This window comes from Cnephaeus nilssonii (assembly GCF_951640355.1).
Source record: "Cnephaeus nilssonii genome assembly, chromosome: 9".
In the NCBI taxonomy this organism is placed as follows: domain Eukaryota; kingdom Metazoa; phylum Chordata; class Mammalia; order Chiroptera; family Vespertilionidae; genus Cnephaeus; species Cnephaeus nilssonii.
Genome location: NC_137080.1, coordinates 87186613 through 87201110, shown reverse-complemented (window position 1 = coordinate 87201110; position 14498 = coordinate 87186613). Strand labels below are relative to the sequence as shown.

Sequence of the window (14498 nt, the reverse complement as noted above, 5' to 3'; positions counted from 1 at the left end):
CCCTCTAGCTTTTACCTCCATGACCCAAGTACCCACACTCCCTCCTCCTGCCTCTGGAGGACCTAGCTGGGTATTATTATAGTGGCTTCTTTAAGGGGAACATTGAGTCAAGAGATGAACTTTGCCCACCCAGGAATCTTCAATATCTGTGATGACAGGGCCTCATCTCACAGCCCATGTTGGCCATTTGCAGGGGTTCCCAGGAGCTCAGGAAACCAAGCATGCTTCTACCCGCATGGCCATCTCCCTGGGCCCATCTCTCTCTCGGCACTCAGATCCAAGCCAGAACCTGAGCCTCGCTCACTCCCCAAGTCCTGCAGGCTGAGTGACACTCATTTTGGGGGCCAGAGGGAGTCATGTAAGAGTAAGATCCAATTTACTCTGAAGTAGGCACTTGCACAGTCACCCCAATTTAGCTGGGGACCACAGTACACCCCCCCTCGTCAGCTTATTCAGCTAAAGCAGGGAACAGATCAGGAGGGTAGCTGGGAAGGAGAGGCCAGCTTCGCAGAAAAGGAACAGGAAGGAGTCCTGGGGAAGGGGAGATGGGAGGACCAATAGACTTAGCGTCGCCCTGAAGTGCATTAGAGGCCTGGGCTACGGTGAGACGAGGGCTGCTCCTTGTGGCCTAGACTGAAGCGGGGTAGAGGAAGGGCTGTGTGGAGGGGAGGCGGCCCCGGAGGGAAATGCAGAGGGGAGAGCGATTGAGAGAGACTCGTCCCTCTGCTTCTCGTGTTGTGTCTGGGCAGACTGACTGTGGCTTAGCTGCCGCCGTGGGTGAGTTAATGTAGGACATGCCAATAATAAATGCACTGAACTCTGAGGAGCCCAGTTTGGGGATTCTGCAGTCTCTCATGTTTCAGGGCTGCCCAGCTGGTGCAGGACGGCCGCCAGGAGACCCAGGCTCTCCTGCAGACAACCCCAAGCAGGCCGAGAAATTGCAAGAGCCCATTTTATTGCTTAATCCAGCTTGAAACACCTAAATCTTGCCTCGATAGTGCCAGTCTGCCCCTCAGGTTGGTCTGCACCCCAGTAGCCTTGGCCCTAGGGGATATTTGAGAGAGCGGGCCCAGATCCACCCAAGTCAAGGACGCCTGGTGTTCTGTTGCTTGTAAGCAAGGCCACACACAGCCTTGTGTCTCCTCTGCAGGATCCTCCCCCCTCTACACAACCTGTAGCTACAAGGCCAGAAAATCACCCAGGAAAGAACAAAGACCAATAGATCTCGACAGGTGTAGACAGGGGCACTGCCTAAACCTTCTTGGTGCACTTGGACTAAATCTTTAAACAAGCCGATGACCCAGCATACAGCTGTCTCAGGTCTGGCCTCTCACCCCTTTTCCTTTGGTCCTAGCCTCCTGTTCTGGGGCCGTGCATCCAACCTGCCCCCATGGTGATAAAATCGAGATGCCTGCTTGAAGGTCTGGGGTGGGATGGGGTTTTGCATCACTAGCCTCCTCCAGGCAATGCCAATGCTGCTGGGCCATGGACCACACTCGGGGTATCGACATGCCGGAGTGAACTTGTCCTCCTCACCATCTCCTGGATTCTCCCTGACTTGTTCGTCCACCTTGCTTTCTAATCCTAACGTGTTAAAGCATACATTCTCAATGGAGGCAACAGCGCCCCCCGGGGGCAAACATTTGTTCTTGGCAGGGGTGGAAAAGCATCTTACTCTTGTATATAAAGCACAGATACACATACATACATACATACACAGAGCTCCAGTATACAAGTGATGTTTAAACTTTATGGAGGCTGCCATTAGGGGGGAAAGGGTCTAAAAAGACTCGTTGGCGGGAGCAATAGTGAAAAAAAGGTCAAGAAACCATGGACTAAAAAAATGCCCTCTGGTACCAAATTTTCAATGATGGGCGTCTGATTACAAAAGAAATGCGATAAGTGTCAGTGTGTCCTTTCAAGTTGTCTGCTACCAAACACAGTTTAATCTTGTCTTATTATTTACTCATGATTGTATTATTTTCCACCCAAACGTCTGTGAGCCTACCTCTGCCCACCCTGTATCGCCCTGGGTGCTGAGAGGCTTGCTCAATGAGTGAAGCCCATTCTCACAGGCCGCCTGCCCTCACCTCAACCTTGGCACACGGGCACGAGCGTCCTGATTCATCGGGAAGAAAACCAGACCTCAGTTGAGTAAAGAGGGCACACGTGTGGGTTGGCAGAGGTGGGCCCCCTGACTCACAGTCCAGTCCAGGGCTCGCCCCACTGTCCCAGCTTCTGTGCTGTCCGTGAGGAGGCTGCTGTTTGATGGGCGCTTTTAAACAGCTGGGCATGAGTGGGCAGGGCAGGCAGCGGAGATGCTGGGCTCTGCAGGGCTCTGTGATGAAGGCTCCAAGTTGCCTCCTCAGCCAGGCCAGGAGGCCAGCAGGTTTAGAGGTCCCAGCTGCCCACTGGTGCTCACTGTCGGGGAGAGGCAGGATGGAGGAGTTAAGGAGCTTTGAATTCAGACGACATAGAGTGAACCTTGGCTTTCTCATTGGTAAAATGAAGGTAATACCAGTGGCAATTTCACAGGACTGTGAAATAATAATGGAAAGCGCTTAGATTTGTGCCTGGCACATAATAAGCAATCAAGAAATTGTTTGTTTGAAGGAGCTGGTCCCAATAGCCTAAGACATTTCTGGAATATCCATTCTATTTGTTCAGTACCCCACCCCTAAAACTTCCCAAATTCTCAGTGACATCTGAGAATTTAAAAGAAAACAAAATCTGCCCTGACGGGGTGGCTCAGTTGGTGGGAGCGTCATCCCATGCACTGAAAATGTTGCGGGTTTGATCTCCAGTTGGGACGTATATAGGAGGCCACTGATAAATGTTTCTCTCTCTCCCCCTTCCTCACTCTCTAAAAATCAATAAAAACATATCCTCGGGTGGGGATTAAAGAAAAAAGAAAACAAAATCTGCCTTGTATGGACTTCTATGGACTTTAACTATTTCTGAAATCCTCACCTCCTCCAAGAAGCCCTCCTGATTGCTCTCACCCCGAGCAGTCTAGACACAGCTACTCTCCCTGGTCCCTATCTCCAGACCTGACTGCCTACTTTCTGAAAATACCTTTTCTTAAGCCTTCCCATTATGGTTAGACCTCCCTCTCCACCCCAGTTCCAGTCGGGTCATTAGTCAGACCCTGCTAAGTACATGTCTAGGTGTGAGCCCCTCTCCCTGACTGGCTGTGCCCCCCAACTCCACAGAGGGGATCCAGGTCCAACCACAGACCCTGCATAGACCCAGCCTGGAGCTGAGACCACCCTGTGAGGCCACCCTTGGTGCAGGAAGAGGCGGAGGCAGAGAGGAGGAGGCCGAGGCTGGATTCTGGGGGATATTTCACACGCCAGCTTCAGATGGAAAAGGGTGACAGATGACGCTTGTAAAGCACAGAGCCGGAGCATACTGAGCAAATGTGCAGGAGGCTGTAAAATCCCGAAGCAAACAAGAGAGAGGCAAGGAGGCAGGTGCCACGGCCCCAGAGGTGAAATTTGTTTCTGAAATATGAATTCCTGAAGTTTTCCTGAGGGCTTCCCGGAGTCCTTTAATGACCAGCTTACATGTGATGGCATCAAACCCTCCTGGCAGCTCTGAGAATAGAGGAGGCTGGGGCACTGTCCTCCGAGTCTCTGAGGGCCCCTCCCTCTCTCTCAGCCCTCCCCACTCCAACCCAACACTCCTCCAGGTCTGAACAGGGGCTCGGGGCGCGCCAGGACAAACACGGGGCCACAACACATCTGCGAGGCACATGCTGCTGTTTCCTTTCACAGATGAAAACACAGAAGCTCCAGGGGTCAACAAACAAAAATGTGGCAGAGCCATAATTTGAACCCAGGCCCTCAGATTGAGGTCCCACGCCATTGTGTCACAACTCTATCCCTTCATGTAAGTGGGACCCTAAACCCACAACCATGCCCAAAGGAAAATCGTGAAACTCCCACATGATTGTTGCTTTCGCCTAGGGCCTGATTGCACTTGGCTGTCTCGGGTTGTTTTTTTGTTCTGTCTCTGCTTTCAGGCTAGCGGCCTCCCCATAAGAATGGGGATGCCAGTAACAACTCATCTCTACGTAGGACAGGGCACTTTCTGAAGGATAGCAGACCCTGCTCGACCCCACGGGCTGGAGACACTTGGCAAGCCTGGCACTGGGTCCGAGCCCCATCCCCGATCTCACTTCAGAGCTGCAGCCCCGACAAGAAAGGTGATTCCTGCTGTAGCCACACAGGGGACTGGGTGGCCAAAGGCTGCCTGGTTCTCCCAGTGGCCCCACCTACCTCCTCTGCATTTCTCTCCCATCCACCCTCCTTCGCCCCTCGCCCCTCAGTGTTGCGTTCTGGAAGCTGTCTGCCCACACGCCCACCTTCAGATTTCTGGGTCTGAGAAAGGAACCGGAACCTCAGAGAAGCCAGGAGCTGAGCCCCAGCGCCCGCGGAGGGCACCCAGTCCAGCCGCACCTCCCCGAGAAGCACTGCCAAGAGGCTGAAACGGAAATGCCAAGTTTGCTCTTTGTATTCCCCAGGGCGAGGGCAGGAAGATAAGTAATTACATTCCTGGGCAGGAATTAGACCAGAAACTCTAAATTGAGGGCTGGGCAGGGGCCTGAGCAGAAGCATGTGAGGAGGCTTAGGAGAGAGGAACTCAGCTCTCGGGCCAGACTCAGAGGGAGAGACAACATTCCAGCATCGGCAGATGGGCCGGAGCTGCCTGGTGGTCCCCAGTGGCTGCCGGCTCCAAGTGCAGGCCCTCCCTGCGCAACCCTGGCCCCCTTCAGCCTCGCCAGGAGCTGGCTGTTCCGATAAGCTCCTTGCAGAGGGCAGAGACCCGCCTAGGGCACAAGCCCAAGAAGCGGGTTCTTAGCTTCCAGTATCCCCACAATCCCCACCTCAGCCTCCCCACCGTGAGTTCCAAACCAGCCCCCAGCCACATACAGCAGCCCACCTAGACCCTCCGCCAGGTCCCTGGGAACTTCACAGCCCAGAGACTGGCATCAAGCCCCCCTGGCAGCTCCCTAGCTTTGCTCCTCCCCAACTGAGGGGGCCAATTTCTTGAAGTCACCCCTCCCCCCAGCCCACCAGGCCAATCAGCCCCTTGCAGCCTCAGAGCGCCCCCCCCCCCGTGTCTCTCTCTCTCTCTCTCTCTCTCTCTCTCTCTCTCTCTCTCTCTCACACACACACACACACACACACACTGGGGCAGGGCAGAGGGTCAGCCCCTAAGGCCATGCCTGCAACTCCAGCTCAGAGTGCCAGCTCCCAGCAGCTCCCTCTCCCCGCAAGTGTCTGCCTGCGGGTCTGTGGACATCTCCCCTCCCCGCGCATTTGGTGTTGGCTGGCTCGGTTGCTGGTTGCTGCTGCCTTGGCTCAGGCCCCCTGCTCTTTCTCTCCCGGGCCCTGGCTTTCAGGGGCTCTGTCTCTCTCGAACTCACTGCCTATGTCCTTTGTGCTGGAGTGACAGGGAGACGGGCAGGACGCCTCCCTGTCACTGCCTGGGGTCTGCGCAGAGCCAGGCACTGCTGGTTTCTGAGCTCTCCATAGGCTCCCTCCCCCCTGCCCAGGCTAACCTCAGAACCAGGGCAGGGCTGGGTGGGAGTCGGACCTACCAACCAGGCTCTGCTGATGCCAGTTTCCATATTGCTTCATCATGCCATCCCGATGCCTCAAGCTGTACACACACATTCCCCCTGACCTCCCTGCTTCTTCTGCCGGAGACCAGGACAGGGTCCCTGAGTCTCCCCGACCTGTCTCCCCAAACTGCAAGGATGCCTTCCTTGCCTCCAGGAGCCCCGAATCTGCCCCTACCCTAGGCTGGGCTCTACCCCACCCACCCAGCCCACAGGGCGCAGGGAGCCCAGGCGTGGACCCAGCCCCCAACAATAGCTCTGGCCAGGCCTCGCATGTGGAGAGATGCAACAGAGTGGTCTGGCCGCAAAGTTCTGCTGTTTCCATGTTTCCGTCTATCTGGGCTCCCGTCTCTCCCTCCTGCCCTCCGGCCTCACACGGACCGCTCCCCCTGCTCCTCGCCAGTTTCACCCCCACAATGGAAAACAAGAAAGAAAAGGAAACCTCCCGCGATAAGGACGGGCGAAAGAGAGGGGGGTGTCCGCACCAGTGTCCCTGTGAGGGAGTCAAGTGAAAAAGAAACGGATGCAAAGTTCCCGGTCCCCCAAGTGCGTTCGGCCCCGCGCCGAGCTCCCACAGACACCCGATCGCGGAGACGCGGCTGCAGCGAGCACTCACCTGGGCGAGGCAGCATCTACCCCCGGGAGGGAGGCACCGAGGCCGGCTCCGCGGGGCGGCCGGGCTCCCTGGCTCGGCCACGCATCCTTCCCCGCCCGAGGCTGGAGCTAAGCCCTGGGCTCCGGAGAACGCAGGCAGATGGTGGCCTCGGACGTCCACGCGGGAGAGCCCTGAGCGGCTTATTCAGTTATATCCATGGCATTTCGCAAGAAGGGAGGAAAAAGCACAACTTGTCCTCTTCTCTTCCAGATTAAAAAAAAAAAAGGCAAAAAAATATAATCCCTCCCTAGGAAGTCGCGGTAGCCGGTAGGATTTTCCAGATCAAAGAGCCGCGGGCATTTCCAGGCACCTCGGGCATCTTGGAATGTGGGGTGTCTTCAAGTTCAGAGGAGCCAGCCAGCCGGGCTGTGTGTGTGTATGTGTGTGTGTGTGTGTGTGTGTGTGTGAGAGAGAGAGAAAGAGAGAGAGAGAGAGAGAGCGCCAGGCACTCACACCCACACGCATACACAAACACACTTCCCCGCACTCCCCGCGTGCACACTGCCCCCCGCATGCGCGCGCACTCGCGCTCCTGATCACACACACACACACACACACACACACACACGCACTCACACACTCAACACACTCACACACTCACACACAGCGATCACACGCACAGATCCAGGAGGGAACCGGCGGGCTGCGGAGGCAGCGCGCGGCCAGCGGTGAAGGAAGCCAAGCGGCCGTGCGCATGGTCCCCGCGGAGCTATCGGGGTGGCCGCCCCCAGTGGCGGATCACGGAGCTGCAGGGCCAGGGAACCAGCCGCCGCGTCGCCCCGCGCACCCCCTTCAGCGCCAACCGCGGCTGCCTCCGAAACCGGAGGGATCGCGGGCCGCAGAGGTGGCGTGCTGCGGGGACAGAGAGGCAGCGGGCCGACCAGTAGGGGGGCGGGAGTGCCCAGGGCCGCGGCGGCCGGGGTGGGGGGCGGCCGGGCCGGGAGCCCTGGGAGCCGGGAGGGAGGGCTCCGCGGCTCAGCGGCTCCGCGGCGCGGGCAGTCCCTGCGCAAGGCGAGCGGGGCTGCCCTGGCTGTGCCGCTGCAGCCGGCTCCGGTGCTGCCGCCTCACGTGCGGAGCGCGCGGTGCAGCCTTCAGCCCGCCGCCTGCCGGAGGAAAATTCACCCCTTGGCTTGGGCTGGGGGTGGGGGTTGGGAGCTGGGAGCCTGGACCCAGCTCTGATCCCTAGGACAGACCTAGGAAAAATGAGAGCCTGAAGAATGCACACACACACACACATTAAGACTTCACTGGAATATGTGAGGTGTGCACTGGTGCCAACTGTTTGCACATCCTTACAACTCTTCCCTTGTTTGATCCTCCCAGGAGCCCTCATTTGACATTTGAGGGAAATGAGGTCCAGAACAGTAGAGACTTGTCCAAGGCGCGTGCCAGGTAATTGAGTCCCTACTCCAAGCTGAGTGTAGACTTCGCATCTGAAGGGATGGGTCTGTCTTCCTTTGGTCATTCTCTCTGCCACTAGGATCAGCAGCAACCAGTTCCTGGGGAAGATAGGACTGGACTCTGCCTTCCTGCGCTTCCCAAGAGGTAAGTATACCTTTCCCACGGAAGGAACTGCAATTTTGAGATTCCTCTGGTACTCCAGCTGGTAAATCCAGGGCAGGGAGAATGTCATCTCTTCTCTCCTAGTGGCCAACACCGCCCATGCACCTGTCCCAGATACCCACAGGGAGGCACATGAGGCTATGTCTCCGCAGGCCGGGATCAGCTGGAGAAATCTGTAATATAAGACCCTGCCTCCTGTCTGTGCACATGGCGGGTGGGGAGCGGGGTGTGTATGTGTGTGTGCATATCTGCATCAGCCCAGGCACCTAGACCCCATATGCACCAAGGAAACCTCCAGGTCAGCATACTGCAGACCCTGAAAGACAGGCCCTTCCCTGAAGGGATTCTGGAAAGCCTGGGGGAGAAAGGACATAGCCAAGATGAAACTCAAGGTATGTTAGAGGGGGCGGCACAAGAAAAGTGAGGCAGAAACCAGGCCCACAGAGACCCAGGAAGGGAAAAGAAATGAGAAGGGGAGGAAGGAGGAAAGAGGAGGTGAATAGTAGGCAAGTGGGTAGAGGCAGGAGGATGTGAGGAAAGAGGAAGGGGAGGGGATGCAGGAAAGGGGATCAGCATGGAGATGTTTTCTTTATTGCTTGCCAGAGGTGGGGGCTACCAGGGAGGGTTGAGAGTGGAAGGAGGAGCTATAGCCCAGGCTCCAGGCTCTGACTTTCCCAAAGGGTCAGGGCAGCAGGCTAGGTTATCTCCTTGCCCCACAGTCACCCAAGAGAGGATCAGAATCTAGTGACAGGGATAGAACGAGGCTGGCAACAGGGCAGAGAGGACCTGTTCTCTGAAACCAACAAAGCTCTGGGATGGTGTGGAGGAGGGGCCAGGATCCCCCGGGATGCTGGAGGGATGGCCCAATCTCTGCTCCAAAGTGAACTCCATTCCCCATCCAAGAGTCTTCCCAGCTCAGAGAAGGGAATGGATATCCCACGAAGAGCTAGGACCTGGATCATTTCTTGCACTTTGGTTAATTCTGACAACTGGTTTCTTTTTCCAATTATGTTGGCCTCAGCCTGAACTGAGCACTGTGTTAGGAGTCAGATGGCCTGGATGCGCACCATGGCTTTGTACTAATGGCAATGTGACAAGTCCCTTTCCCTCAAAGGGGTTAGATTGTCTACTCTCTAAGGGCCTTTCCAGCTCTGGGAACCCCTGAGCGCCCTTAGCAGACAGAACAGGGTGGGGACCCAGATGCACCTTGGAAGGCCAAGAGAAAGCCATTCACCATGGAAAACCCCCAGAAGGTGATCCACACTTGGAAAGTGGAAAGGTGAGAAATGGCAGGTCTGTTGGGTCCTTGAGCAAGTCAGCAAGGCAGGGTAGGGGCACTGCTGTGGGAGCTACCTGGCTGCTTTTCCTGGTCACTAACCACAGAGGCCAGCCAGGGCTTCCCAAAGGGGTCAATTAATCTGGGGGAGGAGAGAGAGAGAGAGAGAGAGAGAGAGAGAGAGAGAGAGAGAGAGAGAAAGAGCCTATATACAAGCCATTTCTAATGATGGGCAGCTGGAATCTTGTACTCACGTCTTCACTCTTCTAAACAATCCTGAGATGAACATCTGTGTACCTGAGTCTTTGCCCACATTCTTGGGCTAGAGTCCCTGAAATAGAATCACTGGGCCAAAGGCTCTGAACCTTGAGAGGCTACTCCACACACTGCTTTGTTTCAGCTTCAGAGCCAAGGCCCTGAAGTGCAGGGCAGATAAATGCCTTCCCAGAGCGCTCCGCAGGTGTGCAGGATGCTTCACACACCCTTTCCTGGCTCTTCGCCCTGTGCTTCATGCTGCACGTCATGGCCGCACTGCACCCCTGACCGCACTGCCTATAACTCCAGTGCCCCGATGTGAAGAAGGTTTATGCTCCCCCTGCCTCCAATTGTGATTCATCTCCCCCCACCTTCCTGGGCACTCGTGACCAGCTGGGCACATGGCAGGCTCCCCATACCCACTGCTCAATGAGATGACAGATTGATAAGAAGAGCTCTCAGGAGGGGCAGAAGGTAGAAAGGCATTTGGCCTGAGGAAGAAAAGGTCAAGGTGGCCTAGGCCTTCATAACCAATAGAGGGACTACCCCTGTGCAAAGGACTATGGGAGCCTCTCTCTTCTCTGTATCCACTGAGTGTGAAAAAGAGGGGGACTGGTGTAAAAATGGTGAGGGGGGGAGAGATTCACGTTAGATAACAGGACAGAGCCAGGTGCTTGAGGCTATGGAATCTCGGTGGGATCTGTAATCCCAGGAATGCACTAGAATCTTCTCCGGAGTCTCCCATGGCCCCTCAGGCCTGGAGAGTGACTTTGTGGCCAGGGAAGTAACAGAGATCCTGTCGCACAGTCTCATAAGGCCTGGGATCTCACTCCACTGAGTCTACTGCATGCACCGGAAGCTGGAGCCACTCCTAAAGTTTTAGCTCCCCATTGACCCCCCTTCCCCCGGGACCGACAGCCAGCCTACATCCCAGTGTATCCCACACTCCTGGAGCTTGGTGGATACATCGTCAGGAGCTGAGGCCCAGCCCTGGAGTGCATTTTCTGGAGATGCAGGTTGAGTGTCTTAATCCCGCAGTGCCCTCTACCCTCCCCCTTCTCCAAATCAGGAGTAAGAGGCAAGCAAAATAGAGTCTTATTAGTATGCATATGCATTCTCAGATTCCTTAACAGAGTGACTAACACCACCTACAGTCATTAGCTCCAGTTTGTTTTCTAAATCCAGTTTACGTCTCATTATCAAGCCCTCTGTTTACCTCTCCCCCTCCCCCAGGCCTCATGGGCTCTCTTCACCCTCTTGCCCCAAAACCAAGTCTGGGGTTGGGTTCCTGATGCACCAAAGGGTCAGACCATCCTGGGAGAGGTATTCAATGAGCGGAAACTCTTCACTGAGCCCACCACCTAGCGCGTCACTCAATGCTGTTGGGGAGAAGACAGGGAGGAGGAAGACAGTCTATTCCTGGAGGGAGGACATTAACCAACCCTGGCACAGTGCCTTGCGCTTTATAAGAGCATCCCCAAACGCTGCCTCGCTCGTTTGTCACAACCATCACACGAAATGGATCATTATCCCCATTTTACAAAGACACTAAGTCTTATACAGGTAACGCTACGGCTCCAAGAGTTTGGAGCTCTTGATGGATGGCACCGGATTTCAAACAAAGTCTGACTCCTCATCCGAGGCTCCTTCCTTTGTGTAAGGCAGCCTCTCCAGTACTAGCCTCAGGGCCACTGGGTGGCGAATGACCTGGTGCCGCCTGAAGGGCAGTAAACATTTGGTGAAGGCTGTGCAGCCCAAGAGAAGCACTGGAATTGTGGGCGGTGTGGTAGACAGAGCACCAGAGGGGAACATAGAGGTCTGGACCCTGTTTATTTAGTGTGACCCGGGGCGCCTTTTCCTCTTGCTGGGCCTCAACTTCTCCATCTCTAAAATGGTAAAGTCGGGGCTAAATGGTTTCTAGTATCCAATGAAGAACAACCAAGAAAACAGCCATCCAGAGAGGGACCTGAGGCAATAGATGCCACTGACCTCCCTGGCTCTTGCCTCCTGCCAGGAAACCCCCAAATCTTAAGGGTGGCACTGAAGCAGAAACACTGTGGGCTGTGGCAAGTGCACAGGAGAGTCTGGAAGGATCACAGCTCTTAGCTACTTCCCCACCCCCCACACTTACCACAGCCCTCCTAGGGTTTCCCCAGACTGCCCCGCCCTCCCAGTCTCCTCCCTTGACATCATAGCAGAGCTCTAGGCAGCATTCAGGGCACCCGGTATGCCAGCCACTTCTCTCTGCCCTGGACAATGCTTATTTCATTTCATTTCATTCTCATCCAAACCCCGTGAGGCAGATACTACTATTATCTTCATTTTGCAGATGTGGAAACCAAGGCACAGAGGCTGAGCACCTTGCTGGGTGAGAGAGTTGGCAGGCGGCAGAGCCACATCCCTAAGCTGGCACCCCGACTCCAGAGCCTGTGCGGGATGTGAGTGGTTGGGAAGTAAATGGTTTAAGGGAAATCACTTTCCCCTTCTCCAACATGGAGAGGGCAGGTTCGCTCCTCTCACACCAACGCTGAGACCCTTCCTTCACCCCTCTCTGCCTTCTTGTATGTATTGTTTGGAACATATAGTTATAGTGTGTGGCTTGTCTTATAATCCGGTCAGCTGTGGGAGCACAGCTCTCATCATCTATGTTCCTGCCCCCAGCATCCTTCACCCACGAGATTTGCCACAGCAGGAGCTGACTGACTACTAAATTCTTTCCATTCCTTAAGCAAGCCCTTGGCTTTTATTTCAAAGGGACCTGGAGAGAGGAGTAGAGATCAACCTCTTCCTGGTCCCAAGCAGGACAATAATTCGACTTCTTCTACTAAAACTGCCTTTGTAAGTTTCATGCAAAAAGTACAGAGAAGGATTAAGGGAAATATCAGCTGTGGCCCATCCCACACTCTGGAAGCGCTGGCCAGCTACACATTCAAATGATGCTAATACCAGTAAAAGAGAATAAGGTAAAAATAAAATGTCTGGGCAATTTCTGTATTTCCAGAATAAAGAGACCAAGAGATCCAAACAAGAAAATCAAACTATCGACAACAACAAATATCAAGGAGGTGTTGACATTTGCATGGCACTTGATAGAAGCATTTGGTGGGTTTAAGGATGAGAGAAACTGGCTGTCCTGGTGTGGGTAACAGCACAGGTGAAGGCAAGGAGGCAGGACGCCACAGTGTTGGGGGCCTTGGGGAGTTTTCTGGTGTGACCCAAGCAAGGGCGGAGAAGGCCTGGTGGTCAGGATCGTGGGCTCTGCATACAGACTCTGGGTTTCCGTTCAGGTCGCCACCCCTAAGGGAAGTTACTTTAGGTAGCTGCTGGGCCTCTTTGTGGCTCCCTTTCTTCACCAGTAAAGTGGGAATAATCATAGTGACAATGCCACAGGTGGAGGAGAAGTTAAGTGACATGACTTTAGAATATTAGTGACACATAGTAAATTTTCAAGAACTGGTAGTTGTTGTTATTCATGTTGTTATTATTATTTGAGAGCACAGTGGGAAATAAAAGAGCAGGATAGGTTGACATTCCCTTGAACATGAACGTAATGAATTTAAGTCTATTTTATGCAGATAACTGGGCGACACTGAAGTGTTTTGAACAGGTTAATGTAGGGATTTGGTGGATGAACTGCTGGGAGAAGACCTGGATAAAAGAAAAGCATTTATAAATTTATTGAAATAACCCAGGTAGAAGAAAGGAGTGAGATCGAGACTACAGTGGTGACAATAGAAGGGGGATGTGAGGAGTAGAATGGACTGGATCCCAGAGGTAACTAGGTGCGGGGTCTGAGACAGGAGGGTTGTGGTTAGAACCCACTTCCTGTCATGGAGCCTCATCCACTGGAGGAATGGTTGGTGTCCTTGAGAGATAGATACTGGAAAGGTGGGAGAGTGTGGGAGGGCTGGGGGATGGAGGGATCAGTTCCACATGGATGTCTGCAGTTTGAGAGCTTAGGGACACTTTGTCCAGGACATAATTCAGTAAATGGGTCTGGAATAAAGAGTCAGATAGAATGGAGGTGGAAGATGATGGGAATGGAGGAGATCCCCAGGGGAGAAAGGTGGAGTTAGAAGGAGGTGGGGGTTGGGACCTTCACTCATTCAGCCTTATGCATGCATGGTCCTGCACTAGCCATTTTTCATATATCGTCTGTGCTCCTCCCTGTAAAGCAGAAATTGGTTAGCCCCATTTTATGGAGGCTCAACAAGATTAAGCAATTTGTCCAAGGTCAGCCTGTTAGAGAGGCTGGCAAGGAGACAGAAAAGCAGCCCATGGAGGGGAGAATAACAGGCTACTATTGTGGAAATTAAGGAAGGGGAGAGAGCTTAGAGTTTTGCTTGCCAAAGTCCCCATGCCAGGTCTCATGTAGCAAATGATATTTGTATGATACATGGAGGTAAATGGAGAGACTCCTCTTCATGGGAGGAGATTTACTCTCCTCACTCCCCTGATTCCACCTGCCTGTTCCCATTACTGAAGTAATCAATATCTCAGCACAGCCGTAAGCAGGGGTGATAATGAAAATATCTACAACTGGTATACCCATGTATAGCCCCTGTCACACCAAACATCATTCTGTATTTGTTATATAACGAGGCGGTCCACCTCAGGGTCCTAGATCAGGCAGTGCAAGGGGACCCGTGGGGGGCTCAGGCAATGGTTTGGAAATATTTCTCTATTTTCATCATCAATATGGCTGCATGGTGACCCATCCTGAGCACACCCATGAGCCGTGACACCTCAGGAGGTCCACTGGCTTGTGCCAAATAGTGCATTTGACCTGTGGAGGAGTAGGTCTTGGAGGATGGGGACTGGTGAAGCAGACCTATCAGGTTTGGCGATTCAGAGGTCGCTGGTGGCCTTTAAGGGAGCAATTTCTGCAGGGCTGCGGTGTGGACACCAGCTTGCTAGAGGCTGGGACTGAGTGGGAGGTGAGGAAGTAGAGGCGGTAAGCACTCAATACTTTTTTTGAGAAGTTTAGCTGTGAAAGGAGAGTGGAAGGTGGGATGGGAGCTCAGGAGAAAGCAGAGTGGAGGAAAGACGTTTTTGGGGGTGGAAGCACTTGGGTGGAAGCCAGCGTGAAGGAGCCAGTGCAGAGAAAGCAAGAAGAAATGTTC

At 54.1% G+C, this 14498-nt stretch overlaps 1 protein-coding gene across 1 annotated transcript in view; it reads right to left on the bottom strand.

Moving 5' to 3' along the window:
* The window catches only part of LRFN2 (leucine rich repeat and fibronectin type III domain containing 2), a 194028-nt gene extending 187168 nt beyond the window's left edge, over positions 1-6860 (bottom strand). Inside the window, exon 1 of the mRNA XM_079780450.1 lies at positions 6243-6860. The gene's annotated coding sequence lies outside the window, so the exon portion shown is untranslated. The remainder of the gene's footprint in view (positions 1-6242) is intronic.
* Positions 6861-14498: the final 7638 nt, after the last annotated feature.